Raw genomic sequence first — 24,354 nt, forward strand, 5'->3', positions numbered from 1 at the left:
TCTGTCTATGTCTCTCCCTCTCTCTCTCTCTCTCCCTTTCTCTCATGAATAAATAAATAAAATGCTTTTTTTTTTAAAAAAAAAGTGGAGAAAACAGTAAGATTGTTATAAGGATTAAAGGAATTACTATATTCTTATTACTTGGAACAGTGTCTGACACATAGCACATGCTTGACAATGCTGCTGTTATCATGATTGTCATCACTGAGATCATCGTCAGCATTTAGTGTGAAGACTGTGCCATCTTACTTGTATAGCACATCAGGGGCACTTTCCGTCTCCTAGGTTGCCATCTTTTTAACCTGGTTTTATTGTTGTAGGTGGCAAGCTCTTGGCAGGACATGTGTTTTCTATTTATACTTGACCAGGAAGAATTAATAAAAGGCTTTTAGTTTGAAGTGTGTCTCATTTTTAAAAAAGATTTTATTTATTTATTCATGAGAGACAGAGAGAGAGAGAGAGAGGCAGAGACACAGGCAGAGGGATAAGCAGGCTCCCTGTGGGGAGCCTGATGTGGGACTCCATTCCAGGATTCCAGGATCACACCCTGAGCCAAAGGCAGATGCCCAACCACTGAGCCACCCGGGCATCCCGAAGTGTATCTCATTTTTATGAGCCACACTGTCTGCTAAATGCAGTAACTCTCATTACTTAAATAATATTTTAATTTCTCAGTTTTGTTTTGTAGTATAGAGGTTCAGACAAGATTTTCATATATATATACATATATACAAAGTTTTCAATCACTTTTGAAATTGAGGAATGACTACAGTGTTATTGACTCACTCGTTCATTCATTCAGTGTATATGTACTGAACTACTGAATGCTTAGCCCTGTGTTGAGCTTTAGGGCACAGCAGTGAATGATACAGACATGGTTCCTTCCCATGGAGTTTATAACCCAGTGAAGATAGAATAAAGAAAAATAAGCTATGGTAAATAGTAAGTTGAGACAGGCCCTATGAAGGCCACAAACAAGATTCTGAATTGGAAATGGAGAGCATCAAGGTTACATGGGGCAAGTTGGGTGCTGGGATAGCCAGAAAAGGCTTTCTGAGGAGTGGACATCAAGAAGAGATTGGTAGAATAAGAACGAGGTGGAGGAAGAACATTCTAGGCAGATGCTGTATCATAACTTTATATGTTATAAGAAGACAAAAATTACCAGGGGTCAAGAGGCAAGTGGGCAAAGAAAGAGCTTTGAGAGGTGGTTTTGTAGGGATGGGCAGGTGCTAAATCATGTAGGCAATGACAAGTCTTGGAAACAAGTTTAGATTTCATTCTAAAGGCAATGGAGGCCTTTGAGGGTTTTAAGCAATAGAGTCTTGAAAGGATTACTCTGTGGCAGTAAGAAGAGTGAGGAGGAGGTGGACATTATTAGTAAAGGGAGGAGGAGAATGAGAAAAGTCCATCAGTTCAGCCATGGATAATGATATATGGACTAGCTCCCCAGCAGCCTATGAGAGACAGAGTAGCTCTGTATTTGGAAGTTAAAACTAAAAAAGTCTTGTTGATTGATTGGATCTAGGGTCTGAGGGAAAGGGAGGGATCAGAAATTATGGCAATATTTTAAAATAACAATAAAGGAAATGTATAACTCATGACATCAGTCATGATTCTTGTTAGCAAACAATTTTACCTAGGATATGTGTGGGGTAGGATTAGTATATGCATCTATAATATTATATAGCTATCTCTGTTTCCAAATCAATTTGATTCTGCTCTAATACCAAAGTTGTTTCTTTTTTTTTTTTCTTTTTTTTTTTTTTTTCCAAAGTTGTTTCATTGCTTAAGTAACTCTGTCTTGATTGGTATCAGTAATAGCCATTAATGTAAATAGAAATGCTTTAAATTTTGGTTGGGACAGTTTGCTAAATCAGACTGATTGCAAAATTAACTTAAATGGTTTGAGTTATGTAACATTTTCAAGGAAATCAGTTTTATTACTTTGAAATTCATAAAGCATCCCAAACTAGACTTAGAAAACACTACCAAGTAGAAATCCTACAGGACCTACTTTAATGGTTGATAATATGATTTTAATTACCATAGCAAGTATTTATAATTTAGTGTTTCTTTAATTGTTGAAATTTTTATTCTCTGATAGAGTGAACACATCTATTTCAATTTTATGTTATTTCCTCGACAGCATATTTTAAAAAATATATAATACAAATATTGAAATTACCCCAATTTGATATTAATGGAGTACCAGTAATGGAGCTTTATATTTGTCTAACATCTTAGTCAATATTTAAAAGTGTTCATGGTATACAACATTAAATAGGTTTGCTTAAGAACTGAAGTTGAGCAGAACTTCAGAGCATCTGTGAGCTTGCTTTTTTTCTGTGTTATTACCATTAGTAGGCATTTCTCTCTTTTATTTAAAAAAATTTTATTGAAGTATAGTTGACATATGATGTTATATTAGTTTCACGTTAAAATTTTATTGAAGTATAGTTGACATATGATGTTATATTAGTTAGTTGACATATGATGTTATATTAGTTTCACAGCATAGTGATTTGACAGTTCTACACATTATACTATGTTCACCAAGGTAAGTATAGTTAATAATCTGTCACCATACACTGTTATTATAATCTTACTGACTATATTTCCTATGCTGTATTTTTCATCCCCATGATAAGTTTGTACCTCTTAATCCCCTTCACCTATTTCACCCACCACTTCTCTTCCCCACAGGCAATCACCAGTCTGTTCAATGTACTTAGGAGTCTTGCTTCTGTTTTGGTTTGTTTGTTCATTTGTTTTGCTTTTAAGATTGCACATATAAGTGAAATAGTATGGTATTTTCTTTCTCTGACTTATTTCACTAAGCATAATGTTCTCTAGGTCTATCTATGTTGTTGCAAATGGTGAGAGCTCATTTCTTTTTATACTGGAGTAATAGTCCATTTCACATATTTATCCATTCATCTATCGGTTGGACACTTAAGTTACTTCTGTATCTTGGCTATTGTAAATAATGCTACAGTAAACATAAGGGTACATATATATTTTCAAATTAGTGTTTTTATTTTCTTTGGGTAAATACTTAGTGGAATTACTGGATCATATGGTACTTCTATTTTTAATTTTTTTAAGGAACCTTCATCTTATTAGGCATTTTTTTAGTTTTTATTTAAATTCCAGTTAGTTAATTAACATACAGTGTGATATTGTTTCAGGTATACAATATAGTGATTCAACACTTCCATACAGGCAGAGATCTAAGCGAAATAGATAAAAGCAACATGTCTGATAGAGAATTTAAAGCAATGATTATAAGGATACTCACTGGTCATGAGAAAAGAAGACATCAGTGAGACCCTCTTTTTTAAAAAATATTTTATTTATCTATTCATGAGAGACACAGAGAGAGAGGCAGAGACACAGGCAGAGGGAGAAGCAGGCTCCCTGTGGGGAGCCTGATGAGGAACTTGATCACACCACCCTGGGATCACACCCTGAGCCAAAGACAGACGCTCAACCACTGAGCCACTCAGGCATCTCTCATCAGTGAGACCCTTGCCATGAGATAAAAGAGCTTAAAAAGGCATTTCTTATTTAATATCCATCCATGAAACTGTGGCAGGCTAACTTTTCTTACAAGTAGGCTCCTTTGCATTTCTTGACAGATATCTAGATAAGCTGAAACCATGCTCGTGTTCTTTTTATAACCTTCAACCTAGTTTCTATCTGAACCCTGTAAGTGTTAGGGATTAAGCCCTAACTGACCTCATTCCATTTCTGGACCATGTTACTATTAGAAACTTTTAAAAATACTAATACAGAATTTTTCTCTGCAGCTCTTATTCAGTAATTTCAGTTTGACTTAAGAAGGTACCTCGGCCAAATCTATTGCCTTTCTCCATGAGAGGATGTGTGCATTTGCATCTTCACCCACATCTAGGTCAGCATATAGCTCTACATTTATCTCTATACCTGCCTCACAGTCTATGTCTATGTCGGTCTTTATAGACCAGGTTAAATATCTCTACTTCCTTCACTGGTTCCTAGTTGAAATAGTTTGGGTCTCTTTTCTTTTTCTTTTTTTTAAAGATATTATTTATTTATTTGAGAGAAAGAGAGCATGCACATAAATAGGGGGTAGGGTCAGAGGGAGAGGGAGAAGCCTAGCAGGAAGCCTGAGATGTGGGGCCCCATCCCAGGACCCTGAAAACATAACCTGAGCTGAAGGCAGGGACTTTTTTTTTTTTTTTTTTTAATTTTTTTATTTTTTTATTTTTTTATTTTTTTATTTTTTTTTTTGAAGGCAGGGACTTAACTGACTGAGCCACCCAGGCATCCCTGGGCCTCTATTCTTAAGACATTCCATGTTGTCTGTCTTCCCCATGTGGCATTAAATTAAGTGTGGAGCAAAATTTTCCTTTTCTGAAAGGAAAGCCTTTTTTCCTCATGCTGGTAAGCTCAGGAGAAGCAGTTGTGCATTTCTAGGTGTCCTGTGTTGGACAGACAGCACTGCCTTTAGTCAGTTCTGGGGCTATCAGCTCCCAGAGTTCCACCAGCTCAGAGGCAGGAGATTCATGACTGCCATTCTTAGAATTCAGAGCTCTGTCTCTACTCTCAATTTGGGGAATCTGACCTTGCTGGACATGAGGCCACTTTTTCCTCCTCAACCATGGACTTCCACAGCTTTTGTGTTTTCTCTTCTGTAACACTCTAGCACGAAATCTATAGGCTTAGGATTTTTTTTATTTTTATTTTTATGATAGTCAGAGAGAGAGAGAGAGAGAGAGAGAGAGAGAGAGGCAGAGACATAGGCAGAGGGAGAAGCAGGCTCCACGCACCGGGAGCCTGACGTGGGATTCGATCCCGGGTCTCCAGGATCACGCCCTGGGCCAAAGGCAGGCGCTAAACCACTGAGCCACCCAGGGATCCCAGGCTTAGGATTTTTAAAACAAAGGCCTATTTAGGGTTGGCTTGGGGGTAGCCAGTCCCACCTGTCTCTTTGGTTTTTCACAAGAGAAGACTCCTAACTCCCCCTCAGACCAGGCAAGTCCATATTTGAACGACATAAAAGCTTAGTTGATAATCCATTTATTCAGCAAATAATTATTTAGTGCTTACTGTTCCTACTCTCTGTCAGGTACTATTGTAGGTGCTTGGTAACCAAAGCAGACAGTGTTTCTTCCTTCATGCAGCCTATGATTCTGGTTGAGGAAGCAGATGCTAAATAGTAAACATACAGTTAAGGATTAAATAATAGTTAAAAGTGATATGTGAATATACAAGTAGTGATTATATAATAGTTAAAAGTAACATGTGCTATAGAAAAAGGAAATAAAGTAAGATACTCTCCTATGGGGAGTGGGGAGTCCCATTTTTCTCTCAAGTTAAAATGAGAAATTGAACTGTGGAAGGAGCCTCGGTGTCCAACGAAAGATGAATGGATAAAGAAGATGTGGTTTATGTATACAATGGAATATTACTCAGCTATTAGAAATGACAAATACCCACCATTTGCTTCAACGTGGATGGAACTGGAGGGTATTATGCTGAGTGAAGTAAGTCAGTCGGAGAAGGACAAACATTATATGTTCTCATTCATTTGGGGAATATAAATAATAGTGAAAGGGAAAATAAGGGAAGGGAGAAGAAATGTGTGGGAAATATCAGAAAGGGAGACAGAACGTAAAGACTGCTAACTCTGGGAAACGAACTAGGGGTGGTAGAAGGGGAGGAGGGCAGGGGGTGGGAGTGATGGGTGACGGGCACTGGGTGTTATTCTGTATGTTAGTAAATTGAACACCAATAGTTGCACAGTATATTTGAATAATAATGCTACCCTGTTCTTTATATTATTTGAATGTGTTCTAAAAAAAGTCATCTTAAGTGGTCACTAGCAACTTAAATAAATCCAATTTTAGTTAACTTCTTCGGAACTTATAAGTCATGAGCTAGGCATGCATAATGACAAAATCCTTTCTAAAACTTAATTTAAGATTCATTAAGTAAGCTAGGTTATAACATATGATAATACATTTTCATAGAAAATGAAACTTATGAAAATACATTTTCATAGAATCGGGTTTAAAATCAAAGATTTGGAAATAAATAAAGAGAAAAATTATACTTAGAAAAAAAAAATGAGAAATTGTTTTATTAATTCTTTACATAAGTATTTATATAAACTTGTATAAACTATATTCATATAATTAGTTATTATGTAAAAAGATTATTTTACTAATTATTTTTCAGTAGGTTATTCTGTCATATTAAAAATCCCAATAAATTGCCCAATAAATCCACAGTCATTACTGAATTGATTGGGAATGCCTACAATGTCACAGATCTGGGATAAATATTATCGTATTTTTATAGAGAATGTGTTAAGCACTTCATGCAACACTATCTCACCTATCTTACCACTTGAAAAATAAAATATTATAATATACCCATTTTTCAGAGGAGAAGGTTGAGACTCTGAAGTTAGGTAAGTCGTTCAAGGTGACAGTCCTAAGGGACAAAGTAGGGATTCAAAATTGAAAGTCAGTTTAGGGGAAGCCTAAACAGCTTTTTTTGGATGCTGGTCTGGTCCACTTCTCAAAGGTGTGACTCTTGTTCCTCTGTTACTCCCTGCATCAACATTAGAAACTATGGATCTTTTCTTGAACGATAGTGGACTTGTTTCATTAATGCTATTATTTATTTATTCATTCAATAAACATTGATTGCATTAGGATTTGGATTTTCAAAGATGGAAAAGTTATAACTCCCACCCTGAAGGAAATCATGGTCTGATGGGGAAGCAGACATGCAAAAATTTACTTTTATAAAATCCAATCAGTTTTATAAAGAGGAATGCACAAATGGCAAAACTCTGAGGCTCTTCTGACAAAACCTCTGAACTTAGAGAAGGCATTTTTTTGCTTTTTATTTGTAGTAAGAAATGCATTGTAGATCATGACCATTATGCACCTATACACATAAAACTGAAAAAAAATTCATGAAAAATACTTATGTCTAATATAGATACCTTATTCTAACATAGCCTATTCTTTTTTTATTCTCTGGAAATAAAACTTCTGGTCTTGACAGAGAGTAAAAAGATGTGACATTTAGGCCAACTCTAAAGAAATGAGTCAGATATTGCCAGATAAAATAGGAAAGAATATTCTGGGCAAAGAATGGCTTCTACAGAGGTCCTGAGGCAGGGAAGGTGGTGTGGAGTGGAGGGGGCTCAAGTTGAAAATGGGAAGACAGATGAGCACCAGTTTGTGAAGATTGTGAAGGGCCTATGGGTGAAGCTATAATAGTAATTTGTTCTTTAGACTAGTGCTTCTCAAACTTGGACATATGAATTACCTGGAGAGCTTGTTAAGATGCAGATCTAATTCATTAGATTTGGAGTAGGGTCCCGGTTTCTGCATTTCTGACAAGGTTCCAGGTGATGCATTTTGGTTAGCATAAGGCTCTGTAGCAGGGAGTTACATTGAAAGGTTTCATCAGAGCAGTGACATAGGGAGATTTTTCCTTTAAAAACATCACTGTAATGGCCAGATGGAGGATGAATTTTGAGGATTAGAGAGGGAGCTTGGTGTGGAGGTTACTATAGTTGCTTAAGTCAGTGCTGCTTCAGATCCTAATTAGAGCAATAGGAGAATAGAACTTGAAAAGAGGGGGAGAGACCATAGAGAAATTTGTAAGATGTAATTCAAAGGTTTTGGTAACAGAAGGACCAACAAGGATGGGCATTTGTTGCTTGAGAAACTAAGGGTTGCTTTTTACCAGTCTAGAAAAAGGGGGCATCTGGGTGGCTCAGTTGGTTGAGTGTCAGGCTCTTGAATTTGTCTCAGGTTGTGATCTCAGGGTCGTGAGATGGAGCCCCACATCAGGCTCTGCACTCAGCGGATACTCTCTTTCTCCCTCTGCCCCTTCCTCTCTTTTCTTTCTTTTCTTTTCTTTTCTTTTCTTTTCTTTTCTTTTCTTTTCTTTTCTTTTCTTCTTTTCTCTTTTCTCTTCTCTTCTTTTCTTTTCTCTTCTCTTTTCTTTCTTTCTTTTTCTTTCTTTCTTTTTCTTTCTTTTCCTTCCTTCCTTCCTTCCTTCCTTCCTTCCTTCCTTCCTTCCTTCCTTCCTTCCTTCCTTCCTTCCTTCCTTCCTTCTAGATTTTATTTATTCATGAGAGACACAGAGAGAGAGTCAGAGACATACACAGAGAGAGAAGTAGGCTCCCTGTAGGGAGCCTGATGTGGGACTGGATCCCAGGACCCCAGTATCATGACCTGAGCCAAAGGCAGACATTCAACCACTGAGCCACCAGGTGCCCCAAAGAGCATGTGTTTTAGACCTGGAGTTGATTTATCATGTCTCCTTTAGAGAAGCCAAATTATATATTACATATTATTTTACTCATATCATATGCTTTGGTGCATGAGATAATGCTGGTTGTATTGATGACAGGGAAGAGCTTGTGAACAAGATATGGATGAAACTTTCAGGCAGAAGGTTATCCCAGGTTATTGGTGGCCAATTCATAGATAAAGAGCACATAACCAACTCTGCCACTCAGTTTTAATGATCATTCTTAATCTGTCACATACCAGTCTGGCTCCCTTCCAAGGCCTGTTGACACATACAGTGCCATTCTGCAGATTAATAAAAGATGTTCCTTCTGGATTAATGAGTTACAAAATAGCACCCTTCCTCCTAGCTATTGAAGTCCAGCCCCAGGACATACCACTTGGTCAGTATAACTCCTGGCTAGACTTTACCCCCATTTTGCCTCAAAGGTCTCCAGGTGAACTATACAAGTTGCACAACTGACTGCACATAGTAGCCCCCACTTTCTCTCTTACCCTCTGCTCCCTTCCTCTTCCTCTACCTTTCCTTTTCTGTCCTCTCCTTGCCATTAGATGATAATAAGATAAAAGAGTTGGAGTCCAGGAAGCATTATTTTCATATTCTTTTTTAAAAAATTGTGGTAAAATATACATAACATAAAATTCACAATTTTAATCATTTTAAAGTATACACTTTAGTGGCCTTAAGTACATTCACTTTGTGTGTAACTATCACCACCATCCATCTCCAAAACTCTTTTTATCTTGTAAAACTGAAACTCTGTACCCTTTACCCTTTGAGCAATAACTCCAAATTCTCCCTGTGTCCTAGCCTCTGGCAACCACCATTCTACTCTCTGTCTATGTTTTTTGTTTTTTGTGTTTTCTGTGGTTTTTTTTTTAACTCTCTGTCTTTGAATTTGACTACTCTAAGTACCTCATATAAGTGGAATCATATAATATTTGTCTTTTTGTATCTGGCTTATTTCACTTAGCATAATATTTTCAGTATCCACCCATGTTGTAGCATGTATTGGAATTTCCTTTTTAAGACTGAATAATATTCCATTGAATCTACCACATTTTGTTTATCCATTCATTTGTCTATGGACACTTGAGTTACTTCTACCTTTTGGCTATTGTGAATAATGCTGCTATAAACATGAATGTACAAACACTGTTTGACTACCTGCTTTCAATTCCTTTGGTTATTTATCCAGAAGTGGAATTGTTGGATCATATGGGATTTTCTTTCCTTTCTTTTTTTTTATTTATGATAGTCACACACACACACACACAGAGGCAGAGACATAGGCAGAGGGAGAAGCAGGCTCCATGCACTGGGAGACCGATGTGGGATTTGATCCCGGGTCTCCAGGATCGCGCCCTGGGCCAAAGGCAGGCGCTAAACCGCTGCGCCACCCAGGGATCCCGGGATTTTCATATTCTTAAATGTTGCTTCTTATTAACTGAAGTTTTTTGGAAAGTCTAGCACTTAGCTCTGACACTTTTTCTTGCAACAAAGGCATAATGCACATGTAAGTCATATACTGGGTAATTCAGTTTTGCTTTCTTCACCTACAGCTATGCTCTGTCACATTCCTAATTTTTAATAATATTTTGGGAGATTTGGTAACTTTCTAGTCACTATTAGTTACTAAAGACTAGCATAGCTAGTTTTTCTAGGCTCCCCATTTCCCTGTCCTTCCCCCTTCCCCCACCCCCTAGGTCAGGCTTGACTAAGGGCCCAGCAGCACTGGGGGGGTAGTTCTGCTCTTCCATATACCTCCCTTTCTGTCTTCAGTTTCTAGCTCCGCATGGGTAGAAGGGAAAGCAACAGCTGCCTACCTCTTGGCCTTTATTTCCTTTTCTAGACATTCCCATACAGAGTCCTTTCCTTGGTTGTACCCTACAGTTTCTATATTTAGCTACCACTAAAATTGATTAGGTCACTATTCCATCCCTGTTGTTGAAACTTCTTATGATTACTGGGCTTTGTCCTTTGCCCCTAACTGAATCAAAGCTATTTGTGTTACAGATATCCTATATATGTTGGCATGTGTATATCTCCCCAAGTTCATCCCAGAGTCATTTTGCTGGAGTCTTCTGTTGTCAGATGCCTTTGGTAACCTGCATATTAACAGCTTCTTTGCATGGGAATTTTGTGGATCTATTGTCCTTGGATTTTACTTTTTTGCATTTTAGAGTTCAGAACAGCTTAGTTCCCAGTTGTTGAAGCACATCTTGTCTCCAGGTCTTAGGGTTAAGCACTAAGGTGAACTTTGGCATAGATTCTGACTTTCTCCATAGCCTGGTCTACCTCCATTAGATAAGCACTGCATACTCTTTGAGGCTTCTCATAGTTCTACTTCTTCATAAACTAACTCTTATAAAAATAAGAGGTTTTAGGGGGTGTCTGGGTGGCTCAGTTGGTTAAGCATCTGCTTTTGGCTTTGGTCATAATCTCCGGGTCCTGGGATCAAGCCCACATGGGGCTCCCTGTTCAGTGGGTAGCCTGCCTCTCCCTCTGCTCCTCCCCCTGCTCATACTCTCTCTCTCAAATAAATAAATAAAATCTTACTTAAAAAGGGGGAGGTTTAAAAAATTTAAAAATTTTCATTCAAAATTTAAAAATTGAAAAACTATAAAAATAAATAAATACCATTTGAAATTACATTATTCAGGAATAAATACTATTGCCACTTAATGCACATAAATATATATATCTAGGTATTTGAGATCACATAATATAGATATTTTTGAATATTAAATTTTTAAATAAATATGAATATTTTTCCATGTCATTAAGAAACATGATTTCAAATGGGCATATTGCATTCTATTGTATCTATTTATCACAACTGAGTTAATTTTCTCGATTTGGAATATTTAAAGTAGTAATAATATCTAATACTTATTCAGTACTTACTATGTGTTAGTCACTTTTTAAGCACTTTACATATATTAAGTCATTTAATTCTCATAACATACTTTAAAGATCCCCATTTTACAGGTAAGAAAACTGTGACATAGAGAGGTTAATTACCAAAGTTACAGGTTGTAATTGGAAGTTGGTCAAGTTGTAATTTGAACTCAGCTAGTCTGGCTTAGATTTATAATCCTAACCACTATCCTATTATTGTCCAAATCACTGTTATAAGTATCTTTGTGAACAAAAGAATCTTTATCTGCATTTTTGATGGTTTCTACTGGGAAGATTCCTAGAGGTAGAATAACTAGGTCAAGAGTTATGAAGGCTTTCAAGCTTTTGAAGAATGCCGGCCAGTTACCCTCTGGAAAATTTATACCCATCCACATTTACATCAATAGTGGGGAGAGCTTTCCTGCACACTGGCTTCAACCAATGTTGTTCAATTTGAATTTGGGGATATCTATGAATAGTTAAAATAGTTGAGGGATCCAGGGTTCTTCTAAAAAAAAAAGTACAATTTAACACAAATGTTGAGTCACTTGTATATACATCTCAGATTATACTATATCATGTTTTATTGAATTATATAGAAATGACTTTCCTTATGTCACCACTACTATATGTGTGAGTGTGTACTAAGACTGCTTGTGCCCAAGATTTGGGAGTCATTACACCTGTCGAGAGTGCCCTTTCAGATATAGCCTTATTTTGACAACTGCTGTCATGGGTGATATTTATGGTATTTCCTCAAGCTTTTAGGCAGTTGGAAGTCCTTTTACATTAATAATCTTGACTAGTCTTTGCCTTAAAAAACCGCAGCACAGTAAAAATATATCCTGCTCACATTTTTTTTTTTTTTTAAGATTTCATGTATTTATTTGAGAGAGAGCACAAACTAGGGGAAGGGGCAGAGGGTGAGGGCAAAGTGGACTCTCCGCTGAGCAGGGAGCTGGACGTGGGGCTCTGTCCCAGGACTCAGATCATGACCTGAGCCAAAGGAAGATGCTTAACTGACTGAGCCACCCAGACACCCCACTCACATGTATTTTTACTCTGCATTAGCTTTATGTAGTGTGCATAGTCTTACACTGTATCTGCATCTCTAGGTAATAGTAACCTTTGATAACCTGGGTTTTATCTCTGGAACAGAAATTCTCTAGTACCATCCTGAATTCAAGGAACACTAAGGCTACAGGGCAGAAATCCTAATTATTATTTTTTCTTTAGAAAGGTTGAAGAAAATTCCATGGAACTATAACAGGGAAGACAATTTTAGCAATTCCTACAGTGATTTGGATAACTTCAATTTGGAATCTAAATTAGTGCTCGTGATTGGATGAAAATTAATCACCTGTCCTGCTCTAGTTCTTTGGATTAGTATTTTATCTTCACTCTCTTCTGAAAGAATCTTCATGGAATAGCACGTTTTATTCTGCTTCGTTAAGATTCTGTGTCTTTTAGCTCAGGTGCAGCTTAGGCTTTGAAAAGCCTTAGATTCCAAGTAAGTGCATGAGAAGCAGGCGAGAGGCTGGAAGCCTGAAGCAAATAACAAACGCACAGTCTACTGTATAATATCTGGAAGCCTGGGTTGCTTGTGATTCTTTTTAGTTTTTATTTTTAAGTGTGACTCTTGGTAGAAGCTTTGTCTTGAATACAATGCTGTTGTTAAGAGCGAGTGAAATGACTGGAGCTGTGCTGAGGAAAAAAAGGGGGCTGAAGGATTTAGAGCCGACCACTGCAACCCAAACGCTGCAATTATCTGCAGCTGAAAACAAGTAGCTTTTAATGTGTCCATTTGGCCAAGAAGAGAGAGGAGAATTATAGACCATTGCTCTTTCCTTTCCCGCTCTCAGACTCTGTCTTCTCCTTCTTTATATAGTTTATCATCCATAATTTCAGGATGTATTTTGCTTCTTTAAGCTGTTTTATCTGTAGGCTTATGAGGTCACTCATGTGTGAATTCCTTTGTTAGTCATCTCACCTTTTGCCTTGATGATAGAAAATTGATCAGGCCTAAAGTACAAGTTCAATAGACAACCCCCTTGGTCCTTTGTCTAGGAGAATAGCTACCATTGAAGGCCATGAGCAGGTTGCTATTAATATGACAGCCTGCTCTATCTCCCACTGTAATTTATAATGAAATACCTAATCTCCATTATTTTGATCCAAGCAGGCGATCCCATGAAAAAGTCTTTTCATCCAGTTCCCAATGGCTGTTACATGAGAAATGGCAAACCAATAATTTTTGTCAAGTTTTTTAAGCCAACAGAAATGCTTTTCCACTGCTACAGTTTCAAAAGGCACAGATAAAGCTCATTCACTGAGATGAATGAAAAAGCCATCTGGGGTTTTTCTTTTTGACTTCCTTTCCTTTTCTCCATCCTTGTAATCAAATTTGAGCAAAATCAAATGGGGCTTTCTATGAAAGTACCTTTTGTTGATCTGAACGAGCTGGTAATTTACAAAATACCCTTCCTTTGTGAGGAAGGCTAAAGAAAAAAAGAATCAGTAGCTTTTAAAGCTGGGCCTTAGTGGGACTCTAAATGCAATGAAAGCAGTCTGTGTTGAGAGATTGAAATGCATTTCAAAGCCAGGCCTGACTCGGGGTACAAGGAAGAACAGACCTATGTGCATTTTGTCGGAAGAAAAATGTGAATGGAAAAGGGAGAAAGGGAGAGAAACAGGGGAAAATCTGGATAATACATTAAAGTAACTGTAATTTTGGAGATGCATTCGTCTTACTGAAATTGTGTACGTAACCAGTGATACCGAAGTCGGATATTTGCTCCATCAGGATGCTCAACAATTTGAACCTTTACTTTAAAGTTTGGAGCTGCATGGGTTTATGGAGAAAGTCGGCTTGGGATGTGTGTGTGATGTTTTTCCTCCAACTTTTCCTTTTTCTTCTTTGCTTTGGGATCTTGTGGGAAGTACTTCAAGAAAACCTGAAGATGTTAATATTTCAGACAACTAATGCTTGCTATTTTCCCTCTTTTTTGCCTGTTAGATTTCCTCGTGGCAGTGATTCTTCTTCAGCCCTTTGAATTCAGAAGGATGGCATAGAAATCTCAGAAACAGTAAGTAATGTGTGATATTTTCTTCAATTACTTGTCATAGTCAGTTGTAATAAAGCTGAAATTTGGTTATTGGAGGAGTTGGGAATCATCATGCATGCCTAGAAGGAAAAGAGGTTTTGTGGAGCATTTGCATTTTTTGATAGGAATTACTTTTGGGGAAAAAAAGGAATTGTTTTTGGTTTGATTTGACTGTTTATTACAATATTATTATTGTAATACTGAATGTGTTTTTCATTACTGCTCTATTCTCTATATTCTGATAGCTAAGTATTGTGAGGCACATAATGTATGCATTCTTAGCACAACAGTTTAAGAAACAATGCAGAAATTGCAGGGAACTATCTTTGGAGATGTTCAGTTTCTTGTTTCATGCACCACACAATCTTCCTCACACATTTATAGTTTTGATTCCTAGCAGTAGTATTTTCTAAGGACTTTTCTATTTGTGCTTGGAATAAAATTCTTCTATAAATTAAATGAGTTTTATTTATTCAAAATAAATATTCAGAGAGAGGCAAGAGTTGTTTTGATATTACAAACCAATTTTTAGGGTGGTTTAAGCATGTCTTATAATTCAGTCAAGCATTATAACTAAAATAACAATGCTTCATTTAAAGATATTTTCTCCCTTTAGGAAAGTGAAAAGTCTGTTTTCAGCTTCCTAAAATAAGACAGACATGTGTTTTCTGAAGACATAATTCTTTGAATTAGAGTACATGTCACAAGTATTTTTTTTAATGTAGATGCATCATTGACATTTCTAAGTAATTATGGTGCATGCTTTCAATATGTAAACGCCTTAGAATGAAGCGATATGGGGCGGAATCAGTTCTAATGTCTCTGTGATGGCTTGAACAGCATATGCGTTTGCGTGGGCATTGCCAAAGCAAGTGTGACCTGAGAATTCCACCTAGGCAACCATGAGACCTTTATTTCTGGAGCCAAGAAACAAAACAAGATTAAATGAAACCAAGACCTGTTGTTTAACCCTTAAGGTGATCATCAGCATTTTTTAGAGATGCTGAAATGGGGAATGGGATCCAGATAGTTTTATAAAGTTCTCTACAAGGGCCAAACCCTTTTCCCTTTTTACTGTTCCTCATAACGAATCTAAATTCCTGGAAGTCTGTGTTTAAGATGAGATCTGTTTTCTCTGCCTTTGCAGCTTTAGGTCTCTTTTCCAACTTCCTACAATATTTATCTTTGCCTGTGGTTTTGAGCCATTTGCTGCCTCCTAATGCCTAACTTTAAAATAGCACACATGGCAAACTGCCAAAAAGGTGGCAGTGGGGTATTGGTTTATATTGGTATTGAAGTTCCAAGGTTGTTGTTACCCATAATTTACAACAATTGCTATACAACAGATGATTAAAACCTGAGGAGTGAGTGGGAGGGAGAAAAGTAAAACTAATTGGTGCTCTTCTTGATGGATCTAAGTGTGATTTCTTCCTGTGAAAATAAGTTGGATTGTTGTGTTGTCTGCATGGACATGATGTTCTAGATAATCCGTATGGTGCCATTGTAATTATTGCCTTCAATCTTAGATTGATAGAGAGGCACAATATAAAGATCTTTTGTTTGAAAGATGTAATTAATTATACCATATGCAGATTTTTCTCATAATATTGATTTCATTCCCTTTTATATAAATGAAACTTACTGTTAAATTAAAATTGTTGCCTTTTTTTAGCTCTTAAAAGAAAAGTTTATTGTTTAGGGGTGTCATTGTTGGTTTTGCTAATCCATAATTAGCTGGATTACCTGGGCAGTAATATTTTGTCTTTTGCTTACTAGTTTCGTGTCTTATAAGCATTTTGCCGAATTTATCTTTGTTTTATCTTTAAGTACTTTTGGTAAAAGCTAGAGGTATTTTATCTTGATATAGTTGTAAAGACTGTGTATAAAGACGTGGTAAGGGATAGATAATGAGGCCTGAAAATCAGCTAAGGTTCCTTCTTGCTCAGTCTGTCCAAGATTAATTGTTTCAAAGCTTTTGCTGGTGGTGCAATGAATGTTTCCTTTTTCCCTCAACATGGGTATAAGCATTATTCTGTAAGCACCTGCATTTGGGGGTACTGGAGAGCTAGATATTTTCTACCTAACCACTGGGGCAAGGGGAACCTTCCCAAATCTTTTGTTTGTAGGCCTTGTATTCCTAAATATAGCAATTGATAATATTGCACATTTTACCCTTTGCTAAGCCAAAACAAAAACGAACAAACACACACTCCGAGAAAGTTTAGAAATCCAGATCTTTGTGGTGTCTTCAGAAATTATCAGAGGGAAGGAAAAAAGGACACACTTGTTAAGAGTCTGAAGTAACTGATAATGATTTTAAAGTCTTGTTTTTCATTCCATAAAATTAAAAGTTCCTTGGAGTTTGTGTCAGGAACTAAATGCTACCTTTTTAGTACACTAGTGATATTGAAGTTTCAGTGATTTAATGGGTAAGCAATAGAACCCAAAGGTGGAGAGACTTGTGCAGCCACACTCCTTCCAGGGTAGGATAGGAGTCCTGCCTCCTGCATAAGCTCTACCAGTAGAAGCTATTATCTGCAAATTGTTCTTTTATAATCTTCAGCAGTATCAAGTAAATCTGTCCATGCTTTGATGTACTGACAAGCTATATAGATTGCTTGACTAATCAGTGTGTGTTAAGAGGTCACATTCTTTAGTGTTCAGGATGCAGGAAAGTGGTTGGCCTGGTTTTAATTCCAGTTTTGTGTTGATGAAGGCTCTGGGATGATCACTGACATTTTTGGGCCTCGCTTCTCTCAGGTGTCAAAAGGGAATGTTATCTGTCCCTTGTTTGTTTTTTCTTGCCTCCTATCGATGAACAGACATTTTGCCATGAACATGATGATTGGGTCTGGTCAGCTAAGATGGTGATGACATAATGACAAAGAAGATAAGACCAGGTTTCCACAAACATGTGCTGCTGCTAATCCCAGATTGGAGTCACCTTTTTTATGACAAAGGTGATAAGGCAAGAGAGTACAGGGCAGGTTTTGATCAATGCCGAGGTCATTCCAATTGCTGGTCAGACAATTTCATGAAACTGTAAGCGTGGCAGCAGCATCTGAAGTGGAAGAAAATTCACAGACTCCCATATCATGCCCCAAAATTCACTATGGGGAAAGTGGGAACATAAGAGGCAGAAAAATGCTATCACTACACATATACCACTTTTTACAAGAACTTTGATGTAGGTTGTAATGCAATACAATAGTTATAAATAATAACTAAACTATTAGGAATAGAGAAAATATTAATTAATTTAAGACTCAGGAAAAAAAGTAACACACATATGAAGGCCATACATTTCAAAGGTTTTTTGTTTTTGTTTGGTGGTGTGGTTTTGTTTGTTTTTTGAGTCATAGACTTGGCCATAGTTTTTAGCAGCTACAACAAAAATGGCAAAAACAAATCATAATCAAAAGGGTAACTTCCATATAGTGAGTATTTTATACATATTAGCCCTAATCCTCACAACTACCCCAAAGTCTGTTATCATTACCTTCATTTTATAGTGGTGAAAGTGCAGAATCAGAGATATTCAGTAACTTGCCTCTAATTACACAGGAAGCATGTAGGTATTTCTGTTTTTGTCCAAGGCCAATCCACAGCCACAGACCTCTGCTCTCATTGAGGTTCTCTAACAGAGTACACTTTCAAAAGAGTAGGTGAGCAATAGATTTTATTCAGTAAAATTTAACAGTATTTTTTACTGAAGGAGAGATGAGGTGGGGTGGGTGGGGAGTTTACTTTGCATATCCCACATTAAACCACTTGAACATCCCAGTTGAACATTCTCTTTTGTAAAGTACCTTCTTAGTTTGCCAACACTGGAGATTTTTCTCTTTGACCCTTCTTCCCTCATGCTCCATCCAGCTTTTCTACATGTTTTCTTCTATTTCTGGATCACCCTGCCCCTTTATCTATCTTCAAATACTTATACCTCTATTCTGCAGGAGCAATATGGTTTTGCCCCACCTCCTAAAACTAAGCCTAATACTATGCTTAACACATCCTCCAAGGCTTTCCTGATAATAGTACCAAGGATTCTGTAGCAATTGAGAAAATCCCACTACACATTTTCTGTTAGGGAAAGATATTTCATTGTGCTTTTGGTTATAGTTACCCCTGCTGATTAGTCCAGGGTGCCATAGTCAAACTTATAACATGCTCCTTTGTGTGGGGTTTAAAATAGGATGGAGGGAAAGCTGAAGTTAAGAATGAGAAAAGCAATAAAGGAGAGAGAAACAATTTACCTAGTAATATAATGCTAAAAATGATTTGAGTCTCCTTTTTTTTCCCGTTGTGTCCCATAAATTCCTTTGTACATGGAATAGGAACTTATATTCTTAATTTACATATTAAACAAAAGTGTCAAGTTTACTTAAAAGATAATAGAGTGCTGATGTCTAGAACAAGGCCACAAACACTGAAAAATGGAAAACAAGTCCTCAGCTTTAACATCACAAAAGTTTAGACTTGTGGTGATACAATTGAATCATGATTAGGTAGTACAGCTTTTATCAGTTCAGCTTCTGTATACTCCTTTTAGAAAATTTGAAGAGAGAAGTACATGAATCAACTATAATGGTTCAACATATATAATATGTTTGAAGTTTGGGGCATGGAGTGAAAATTGAGAAAAATTTTACAAAACTTTTGAACTCCATGTTTGGAAAGTTTTTAGTGGGTCATTTACCTACACACTGGTATATTTTCTGTGTAGGTTTTTATCTAAGTTATTCAGGTCTTTGCTTCTGAGTTTTGGCTTAAACAGTTGATGTTACAAAATTCTTGGAGCCTTGAACTTGATTGCCAGCCAATGTATCTCTTTTAGGAAAGGGTGCCCAATTTGCCAGCCATTCAAAATTGTGTGTATTGTCATAGCTCTAATGAGTATGTCCTTCAAGAGTGAATTGAAGGCTAAAAATAAGTGCCTTTTAATATTCACCGACTCCTATGAAGTGCTCTGAAATTAATATGAAAGATGATAATTTTTTCTTTCCCTGAGACAGTTATAAGGGCAGATTTAATAATGCATAATTTATTTTGTTGGAAGGGCAAACTCTCATAAATATGTGCTAGATCATTGGGGGTAAAAAGATAAGGTTATAGTAACAAAAATGTGCTAGGAAGAAAATATCCCATAACGGCTTTCAAGTTTTTTTATACTGAAGGAATAGCAAAAAAGTACTTCATCTAGCAGAGTAGTTTATAGCATCCTAACAATTCAAAAATAGGATCTGTCAGGATGCAGTAAAATGAAGATGTGAGCACAGGAGAGTTATAAGCTTCCCCTTCAGCTTCTGCTGGGGAAGCCAGATATGGAAGTAAGTCCCTTTAAGCACATAGTAGACCTCTGTTTTCAACCTTGCTTGGATGACTTCCCCAGAACAACTTGGAAATTTTTTTTTTCTTTTTTTGACTACTGGGCATGGCCAAGGAGAGAGTCACTTGTATTTCCTCAGAAAAATTCCAAAATGGACAAGTTACTTTTCTGGCTTCCAGAAAAAAAAATGTCAGCTGCTTATAGGGATAGCATACTGTATAATCAATACAGTAAAAATGAGAAAAACAAATGGAAGGGATGGGGGTTAGAAGTGTGAAGGCAGGAGGGCACCTGGGTGGCATAGTTGGTTAAGCAACAGACTCTTGGTTTTGGCTCAGGTTGTGATCTCAGGGTTGTGAGACCTAGTTCCTCATTGGCCTCACACTCAGCATAGAATGTGTTTGGGATTCTTTCTCCTCTTGCCCCTCCCACCTGTGCTCACTCACGCTCTTTCTCTCTCTCTAAAATGAATAAATAAATCTTAAAAAGAAAAAAAATAAGTGTGATGGTAGGTTAGAGGAAAGAAGTTGAAGGGGAGGAAGGGAAAATGCCAGGTATAAACAAAGTTTTAAAATAATTTACGTAGGGGGTCCCTGGGTGGCACAGCGGTTTGGCGCCTGCCTTTGGCCCAGGGTGCGACCCTGGAGACCCAGGATCGAATCCCACGTCAGGCTCCCGGTGCATGGAGCCTGCTTCTTCCTCTGCCTATGTCTCTGCCTCTCTCTCTCTCTCTGTGTGTGACTATCATAAATAAATAAAAAATAAATAAATAAAATAATTTACTTATGTTTTGATGCTTTTCTATAATTTGCTCAAAGTGTTTATTTCTTTAGTGCCCCTATGCTTAGGGGTCAAAACCATTTAAATACTTTATAACCTAAAGTCACACAATTTTAGAGCTGTACTCTGCCTAAGAGAGCTTCTAGCTCTGGGGTTTTCAGCTTAGAGGATGAGCAGTGTAAGAAGGGTGACTCCCCAAGGGGCTTGTCAGGATCTCCAGGTTGCTATATGTTATTTAAAAAAGCCTATTGAACATACTTAATATTATAATTTCATATTTGGAAAGTTAAGCAAATACTACTGTTTTAATAATTTAAACATCAGAAACTAATGCTCTACAGAACCATCTTGGTCTGATGTCTGATGGAGACATGCAGAGGGTTGGTCATTTTCAGCCTCCAAAAAGCCTCTGGGTGAAAGGTGGGCAGCTTTGTCAGAATGTATATTATACTAGGGGAGCATAAGATTTTACATATTTATTAAACAGAGAGCATAGGATAAAATAGGTTAAGAAACAGTGATCCAAACCAAGAAAAGCAAGGTGGGAGGTATGTTTTATTCAACAAATATTTATTGAGCACTCTACTGGGTTTGACACTCACTGAAGATGTCTGGTACAGAACTGGATAGGTAAATATGGAACTCAGGTGAGTTCTGGGCTGGAGACAGGAACTTGGGATCATCTTTCAACAGTAATACGAAGTAAGTTAAAGATTGAGAAGTGAACACTGTATTTCACCACAAAGAGACTGTGATTGATTTTGCAAGACCATTTTGTGTGGAGGGATGACAGGAAGCTAGAATGTCATGGGCTAAAAAGAGATTGGGAGGTATGAGAGAAGAGGATGCATTTGTGACAGTCCTTTCAGGCAGTTTTCACTGGGAAAGGGAAGGACAGGCTAGGTAGGGTTGAAGATGTAGACGAACTTGAGAATTAAAGGACAGTATTTTTTAGATGGGAAATAATTGAATGCAAAGTATTCAATACATATGACACAGTTAAGTATTAATTCATTGGATATTTACTGAAAATGCATTATGAAGTGGAATATGAGATGAAGAATGCATAGCTCTTGCTCTCAGGGAGTTTGCAAAGTAGGGCACTCAAAAGGACAATCACTAATAATAACAATAGGCTAGAAATCCTATGGCTTATCAAAGTAGTATGTACAATACTATGTGGATTAGAATATTGAAGATCAAAAGTTATTCAGCCATATAGGATCAGGAATTATGAAGAATCAGGTATTATGGTGAAAGTAGACCTTAAAGGATAAAAAAATTGCAACAGAAGGAGTTTGGGAACCAAAGTGCAAGGAACTTGAAAGGCCGTGTTGGGTATTAGGTTATTATTATACAATAGTCTTAGAAGACCATGCAGAGAATATTGGACTTTATTTTGGCTTTGAATTCCAAGTTCATAGGTTTGGTATAATTTTGTGAGTAATTGGATGGTTTTTGAATAAGATAAGAACAAGATCCAGAGATCTACATTAGGAATATGTACTTGACAAGCATACTTGGAAATGTTTGGAGCAGACTGAAAGGAAGAAGCTGATGAGGAAACTTTTATAATAGACCAAGTGAGGGAATCAGAGGCTTAATCAGAGGAGTAACAGTAGGAATAGAATTAGCAGAAAGAGAATTAATTCACCCCTTAATATAATATTTATTTGTGCTTATTATGTATTAGCAGACATAGGGCCTCTAATCTCAAGGAGCTCCTAGCCAAGTGTGTGATGTAAATAAGTTGTATAATAGAGGGAAATACCAATGATAAGAGATAACATAGGTGGGATGTGTATGAAGGAAACTAGACATCAAGGGATTAAACTTTTAAGAAAGAGAAAATGATAGTTTAAAATATTACCAAAGGAATAGCATTAAAGGAGACCTGAAATGAGTCTTTTAGGTTTTGCAACATAAAGGATGTTAGCAGGACCAATTTCACTGAAGCAGTGGGGGAAGAATTAGAACTGTATGGATCAAAGATGGATTGGGAAGTGAGGACTTGAGTACAGGGAGACAGGAGAAACATTTTAAGAGATAAACTTGAGGCAGTTGCTGGGGCCAAGATATTGGAGAGTAAGAAAAGATGATTCTATGAGTTTAAGTCTCATGGAATGATGGCATCATTTGGCAAAATAGAGAATTTAGGAGAAAGACTTAATTTTAAGGGAGCTTTAGTTTTGCCCTTGATTGAGTTTGAAATATGGGTAGACATTTCATTCATGGTTTAGAAAAAGGGTACAAAAATTTAAAGAAAATTTTTAAAGAATGTTAAGGCTAGACACAGCTAATTTAGGTTTGCATGGTACTGGTAGTTGAAGCCAAGTTCCTAAAAAGTAAACTGTAGAGGGAAGAGAAGAATAAAGAGAACAAGAAGAGAAAGGGATGGGGAAGAGGGTAGAGGCCAGTGAAGGTGACTGAAACGGAGTGCTCAGAAAAGCGAAGAAGACCACCAGAATGAACTCTTATGGCAGCCAAGGAGAGTTCTGTTTTGTGGTTGTTTAATCTTTGGTGGTTAGAACATTATTTGCTATAAAGCAGAATAAGTACTAAGACAATGCCATCTATTTTTGGCAGGTAATAATTATTGGTAATCTTGGGAACCATTTGTTCCCAAATGAGAATAGCTGTTTTGATAGATTGAACCAAACAAAAGAAACCAAGTTGCAGGCAGTTAAGGCGTGAATGTGATTTCTTTTCTATTGTCTCAGGAAAGGATGAGAGAATACCTTAATATGAGATTGTGGCAGAGTTGAGAGAAGAATGGAGTATGTTTCTGTGTATGACTATATGCAGACAGGAATAAAGTCATCAGATGTGAGAACAGAAAGAGAAAGGTAGATAATTGATGAAACGTGTTTGGTTAGACAGTATAGTTTTAGCTTCTATCTGGATATTTCTGTCAAAATATAATGAGGCAATGAATATAAGGTATCTGACACACAGTACACTTTCAATAAATATGACCTATTAGTGTTTTGGTGTCGGATGAATGAAGAAAGCATTTATTGAGTGCCTCTTCTATGCCAAGTCTGTATTGTTTTACTTCATCTTGCTAGTGGTCTTCTGAGCTAGTTTTGTCAGCCAGATTTATATAGGAGAAGAAGAAGACCTAGAGGTTGAGGCCTTGCCTACGATCACAAGTCAGAAACTTGCAGAGCTGGGATTTGAACATAGGTCCACCAGACACTGAAGATACCACTAGGCTTTATAGGGTTGTTTTTTGACTAGTTTTGGTTTCATATAGGAGTAAAGGAAGTGAGATAAGTAACTTATAAATAGGCTCTGTGTTCTTAACAAGGTGGGAAGTGAGGTATCTGCTGAGAGTGAGGAGGTCCAGGTAGAGAAGGGATTGAGGAAAGTGAAGAAGACTTGAAACACTAACTTTACAGAATTAAAGTGTCATTAAGACATGAAGAAAAGAAGTAAAGTTTAGGCAGCATGGAATTTCAGTGAACCTTATTAAGGATACCTCAAGCTGAGGTCTCTGATACTGCAACAGGATCTTTTAAGTCAGGGATCAACAAACTTTTTCTATAAAGTGCCAGATTGTAAATATTTTAAGCTTTGTGGGCCATGTGGTTTCTGTTGCAACTACTTGGATTAGCTGTTGTGTCATGGAAGCAACCATAGTAATATGTAAACAAATGAGTATGGCTGTGTTCCAATAAAACTTTATTAATGTTAGGCAATGAAAATATTCTGTATGACATTAAATGATGGATACATGTTATATATTTGTCCAAACCCATATAATGTCCAAAATCAAGAGTGAATCCTGATGTAAAGTATGGACTTTGGGTGATAATGACATGTCAGTATAGATTCATCAGTTGTAACAAATGTATTCTGGGATGGGTATGTTGAAAATGGGGGAAGCTATGCATATGAGTGGGCAAGGAATAT

At 37.0% G+C, this 24,354-nt stretch overlaps 1 protein-coding gene across 4 annotated transcripts in view; it reads left to right on the forward strand.

Annotated features, from left to right (window-relative positions):
* LOC119867493 overlaps nucleotides 1-24,354 on the forward strand; it is a 680,463-nt gene that overhangs the window by 169,712 nt on the left and 486,397 nt on the right. For all 4 annotated transcript variants that reach the window (XR_005383757.1, XR_005383756.1, XM_038583468.1 and 1 more), the window contains one exon: nucleotides 14,246-14,315. The gene's annotated coding sequence lies outside the window, so the exon portion shown is untranslated. The remainder of the gene's footprint in view (nucleotides 1-14,245; nucleotides 14,316-24,354) is intronic.

This window comes from Canis lupus, chromosome 34, assembly GCF_011100685.1.
Source record: "Canis lupus familiaris isolate Mischka breed German Shepherd chromosome 34, alternate assembly UU_Cfam_GSD_1.0, whole genome shotgun sequence".
Lineage (NCBI taxonomy): Eukaryota > Metazoa > Chordata > Mammalia > Carnivora > Canidae > Canis > Canis lupus.